General features: G+C 39.5%; 1 long non-coding RNA gene across 1 annotated transcript; it reads right to left on the bottom strand.

The window, feature by feature from the left end:
• Positions 1-282: 282 nt before the first annotated feature.
• LOC126881183 (uncharacterized) lies at positions 283-5,920 on the bottom strand. Its single transcript, XR_007696742.1, has 2 exons — positions 5,647-5,920; positions 283-772 (listed from the first exon to the last, which is right to left on the bottom strand). It is a non-coding gene; the product is annotated as an uncharacterized LOC126881183 (long non-coding RNA).
• Between the last annotated feature and the right edge of the window lie 314 nt (positions 5,921-6,234).

The raw sequence follows: 6,234 nt of genomic DNA, 5'->3' as shown, positions 1-6,234 counted from the left end.
CTGACTAGAGGATCTTTCTACTATTTAACAAAAAGGGACGCCGTTTGAAACAAATCCTCTGGTTTGTATTTGGGTACTTACTAAGACATTTTCTCTCACTTACGGGGTACCAAATGGGGGGACATTCATCATTGATTCCTCTTTGGGGTTAGACTGGGCAACATCTTTTCTTTTACTGGCTTCTATGCCATATTCTTTCTTCTGTACTAAAACTTACACACAGTTGCATTAGAATTTAGTTAAAATTTTTCCAAAACAAGGTTACAGAAATAAAATGGTAGATACACTTACAAAACGTTTATTCAAAACTTTAAACTCTTACCAGGTTTATTCAAAATTTTACTACAAAAACAATGATTACAAACAAAACAATTAAAATTAAATTTGTTGGGCAGTATATGTCAAATAAAATTTGACCTATTTATTTCAACACAAGATTTGACGTAGCTGTCAAATGTCATAAGTCACTGCCTTTTTTTACCATTATGAAAGCAAATTTCTTTATACAATTATTTACCAGAAATTTATCCACTTGAAATTTAGTAAAATTAAAAAACGTATCATACCTTAAAAACAAAAAAAACTCTTCGTCACAGTCACAAACTACAGGGTGGGAGTTCATCAACAAACAGGGGGCAGGGGGAAGACATGGCTTCTTTCTTCAATTTCAGGGCAATCATTGGAGGGTGGGGTGTGGGGTAGACATTCCATACACAAATCACAAAGGGGGCTCTTCTGGGAAATTGGAACTTTTCAGGGCAATCAACTGGAACTTGCATAGGGACAGGAACAAACAAAGACTTCTACACAATGCATAGGGACAGGAACAAACAAAGACTTCTACACAATGGGCAACAATGCCGGGTTGTAGAACTGCGTGTTTGACTCTTCAAGAGGCTTCGATTTTCCATAACAAATCCAACACTATGTGGAAAAAATCCTCTCAGAGCACTCACCACACATTCAGATCTTCACAGCGACCATTCTACATTTTACCGGCGGGGAACAAAGGGACTACGCCCTAATTCAAGCGAGTACCAGCCGAGGAGCAGGATGCTATCACCTCGGGACGTAAAGCTGGACTTATTTTGCGCTTCGCTCTGAAGCTACTACCTGGGAAAAATACGACGGAAGTACCGAGCGATTTTGATCCTTAGGGATGCTTAGTTGACAAGAACTCAACTTTCAGTTCAAGATTTGTTCTAGAAAGTTCATCTACGCATTAGAACTGTACTTTTGTCAACACTTCTTACAAATTCTGTTTTTGCGTCTCAAATAAACAGGAATCTTGTAACACATTGAAATGTTGCTGCAATACTTCATGGCTGTATACAGGGTCGGCTTGGGATCTTATAATGATATTGAACTTCACAAAATAAATTAAAAAAATAGACATTCTTTTTGGGAATTGGGATATTAAATTAATGTTGGAGTTTTTTCAAACGTTACAAAGCCTCCGCGCAAAAGAGAAACCTGCATAAGATTATCCAGTTTTCGATAACAAACAGAAAAAAATCCAACATGGACATCTTAGGTGTGACAGGACAACAATATCAAAATATTTAGATAATGGCTAGTGGGGATTAAACAAAACAAAAAAGTCGTTAGGGATTGGGCTAGCGTGCCATCAATCGCCAGACTCTTTAAAGTCGAGTAGACTTAAATGTTTCTTGACTCTACAAAGAACTGTAGGTGACAAGAGTTTCTGTGCCTTGGGAAAGAAACTAAACTTGTGCCCTGTGTGGATCTCGCTGACATCCACAGCAGTAACACAAGTGACATACCAGGGCAGACACAGCCTTGTCACCTCGTTGCCTAACCGCGAGCGGTTCACAAAAACTAAAAAGTTGATGTTTGACAGATAAACATCTGCCCAAACTCTGCTAACACCTAGCGAGTTTCACGGGACATTTCGGCAACGGTTCTGCAAAACGAGGATTTAGACAATCCAGTCTAAACACCTCAGTGAGACAAAATCTCACCAACAACTTACTTCAACAACTCATTCAAACAAGACAGGGCTAGACAAAGGGGTATATGACAACAACAAGGACTAAAATCAAGACAATATTAACAAGGGGGGAGGGGGGATACGTGTGACAACAACAAAAGACCGAAAAGACTAGTATACTGGGTTCAAACAGGATATCAAACTTTTTAAACAAGACTAAGGGAAATGAACGCAACATATGATATAGAGAACACTACATCATTACGTTTTCAATCAACAGTCCAATCCAGGACATAAGAACCTTTCATGAACGTTCACTAGACAACTCTCTCATTTTCAAATCACAAGCTGGGGAAAGACTTCATTTTCAAAACAGGGCTACACTTCACTTTTTGAAACAGGGGATAGACTTCATTTTTCAAGACAGGGGGGTTGGGCTTTACTTTTCAAAACTGGGGATAGACTTACTTTTCAAAACTGGGGGCATTTCATTTCTCAAGACTGGGGGTGGACTTTATTTTTCAAAACGGGGGGCTACTTTTTCAAAACAGGGGGTGAAAGCAACACGCAAGGGGAAGACCAAAGGGACATTGGAAAGTATGACAGTTCTGACGAACAACCGCTTCCATTTATCGACCGAAAGCAAGCTTCACCTGTACTCAACGCGGCCAGATCCTAACCTCACCAGCCTTGTCACAGCTTCTGCTCTTGGCCTACTTTCAATCAACAAAGAGAAGAGAGGTCAACTAACTATTCGCCAAAAAAAATCAAACTCCAGCACGGACACGGGCTAACAGACAACACGGGCTAATAGACAACACGGGCTAATAGACAACACGGGCTAATAGACAACACGGGCTAATAGACAACACAGGCTAATAGACAACACGGGACAACGGGCTCTAAAACTTCCAGACAAAACAGGGATAGACAAACAAACAGACAACAACATACTTTTTGACTTCTAGATATACTCAGGGGCTTACAAACACAAACAATATTGAAATTTGGTTCCTATATGAGCTCACACGGGATAAGACATTTCTTGCTCCGACTACTAATGAAAGTGTTCACAGATAGCTGAACAACACTTCCTTCATCACGAGTATTACACTTGTGACATGTCAGATACAAAAAGACATACTTCATTCACGGGGGGACTTCAACTACTTCACTGGGGGGGAGACTTCAACTACTACTTCACGGGCTCTTTTTAACTAACCTCTGGCATCCTTTTGACACCTACAAAGATAGATTAGTCAAAAAAAAAAAAACAAGGGGCAACACAGACAAGGGGGGGGCTTTTTCAGGGGCTAACTTCTACACTTCAAGACAGTTATTCTCAAACAGTGTCGACAGAGAACGCTATCTTCAAATCTAAAAGCGACAGCTTTTCTCCTGGCTGCTTGAAAAAAACACAGAAGTGGGGGGCCTCTCCACGGTTTCCCTCTTCACTTCTTCACGGGGCTACTTCTCAAGGGGATGACTTCTCAATGGGATGACTTCTCCAACTAACCTGTGGCATGACATACACCAACAGAGATAGGCTTCGCTGGAAAAACAAGGGACTACTCTCACACAGACTATACGGGGCTAAGCTCATACACGGACCATACCAACAACATCACACATCTAATCAAATGACCAAATCAATAAATCACAAAAAACGATTATTCTGTAAAAAAACTGTTGATCTATAGGAATACATGCAAAAAATACAACATACTGTTATACTTCATAATTGGATTCAATATTCAAAATATTTAACGTTACTTTTAATCAAAATTTTCAAAAAAAATTTTACGTTACTTTTTTATTCAACTGTTTGTCTATATATTTCATCAATATTTTCAAAAAAATTCAAATCAATGCTTTCATCATGGGTACAATATCAATACAATACAGTTAGTACGCTAAAATAACATACAATTCTGTTCTACGATACATACAATACAATACAATACCAGTATACATATGGGGTTACAAGTTAAATACACTATGATGTATGAAATGGTACATGCCTATACAATCAACAGCACGACCAAATCAACATCACAACAAAATGTGTACATACTTACACCTCTTTGGAAAAATTATTAACTTTTGCAACAAAAACTACAAAAATGGGCTCTTTCATGGGGACTAACAGACTGAAACAGTTTCGGGGGCACTAACAGACATGAAACAGTTTCTGGGGGCAAGACAAGAGGAATCTGGGCTAAACTACATGGGAAGACTTGGGCGATATTTACTCGGGTCAAACTTCAGGGTGTACGTTACAAGTATTACAAGTGTAACACTAAGTGGGGGTGGCTAAAGACATTGGGGACTAGTAGATAGGCTAACTACTAGTTGAACATGTCTACAAGCTAGACTTGTAACAATGGGCATACAAAACATGACACGAGTCGAGCTTCCATGTTATCGGAAACACTTGCACCACAAACTGAGATCGGCTACCCAAGACGGGCACTGCCTAACAGTTGTAGTACAAATGAGACCGAAAGGAGGCTAAAAGGACATGGTAGTGGGAACATGCAAATGGGGTCTGAGGGAGGCCAAAAAAAGTACAGGCCCCACGTTGCCGGGGCCATTTGAAGCGATTAGAGCCCCACGTTGGGCGCCATTTGAAGCGTTTTGAGCCCCACGTTGGGCGCCATTTGAAGCGTTTAACATGTCTGCTCATATGGGAACAAGGAAAGACTATCTATAGAGATACTGTGGGGGTCAGAATGGGGCTAAAGAAGAAGAAGCAGACACGCAAACCTTCTTTGCAAGACGGCAGCTCATTTGTTGTGCGGGAGCTAGGTCGTAGATTCGTTAGGGAGGGTGAAGGGGTGTTAAGATGACTACACTACCATAACTAAATACATAAGGGTACTTACTCTGACTAGAGGATCTTTCTACTATTTAACAAAAAGGGACGCCGTTTGAAACAAATCCTCTGGTTTGTATTTGGGTACTTACTAAGACATTTTCTCTCACTTACGGGGTACCAAATGGGGGGACATTCATCATTGATTCCTCTTTGGGGTTAGACTGGGCAACATCTTTTCTTTTACTGGCTTCTATGCCATATTCTTTCTTCTGTACTAAAACTTACACACAGTTGCATTAGAATTTAGTTAAAATTTTTCCAAAACAAGGTTACAGAAATAAAATGGTAGATACACTTACAAAACGTTTATTCAAAACTTTAAACTCTTACCAGGTTTATTCAAAATTTTACTACAAAAACAATGATTACAAACAAAACAATTAAAATTAAATTTGTTGGGCAGTATATGTCAAATAAAATTTGACCTATTTATTTCAACACAAGATTTGACGTAGCTGTCAAATGTCATAAGTCACTGCCTTTTTTTACCATTATGAAAGCAAATTTCTTTATACAATTATTTACCAGAAATTTATCCACTTGAAATTTAGTAAAATTAAAAAACGTATCATACCTTAAAAACAAAAAAAACTCTTCGTCACAGTCACAAACTACAGGGTGGGAGTTCATCAACAAACAGGGGGCAGGGGGAAGACATGGCTTCTTTCTTCAATTTCAGGGCAATCATTGGAGGGTGGGGTGTGGGGTAGACATTCCATACACAAATCACAAAGGGGGCTCTTCTGGGAAATTGGAACTTTTCAGGGCAATCAACTGGAACTTGCATAGGGACAGGAACAAACAAAGACTTCTACACAATGCATAGGGACAGGAACAAACAAAGACTTCTACACAATGGGCAACAATGCCGGGTTGTAGAACTGCGTGTTTGACTCTTCAAGAGGCTTCGATTTTCCATAACAAATCCAACACTATGTGGAAAAAATCCTCTCAGAGCACTCACCACACATTCAGATCTTCACAGCGACCATTCTACATTTTACCGGCGGGGAACAAAGGGACTACGCCCTAATTCAAGCGAGTACCAGCCGAGGAGCAGGATGCTATCACCTCGGGACGTAAAGCTGGACTTATTTTGCGCTTCGCTCTGAAGCTACTACCTGGGAAAAATACGACGGAAGTACCGAGCGATTTTGATCCTTAGGGATGCTTAGTTGACAAGAACTCAACTTTCAGTTCAAGATTTGTTCTAGAAAGTTCATCTACGCATTAGAACTGTACTTTTGTCAACACTTCTTACAAATTCTGTTTTTGCGTCTCAAATAAACAGGAATCTTGTAACACATTGAAATGTTGCTGCAATACTTCATGGCTGTATACAGGGTCGGCTTGGGATCTTATAATGATATTGAACTTCACAAAATAAATTAAAAAAATAGACATT

This window comes from Diabrotica virgifera, chromosome 3 (genome assembly GCF_917563875.1).
Source record: "Diabrotica virgifera virgifera chromosome 3, PGI_DIABVI_V3a".
NCBI lineage: Eukaryota > Metazoa > Arthropoda > Insecta > Coleoptera > Chrysomelidae > Diabrotica > Diabrotica virgifera.
This window is presented reverse-complemented; position numbering and strand designations above follow the sequence as displayed.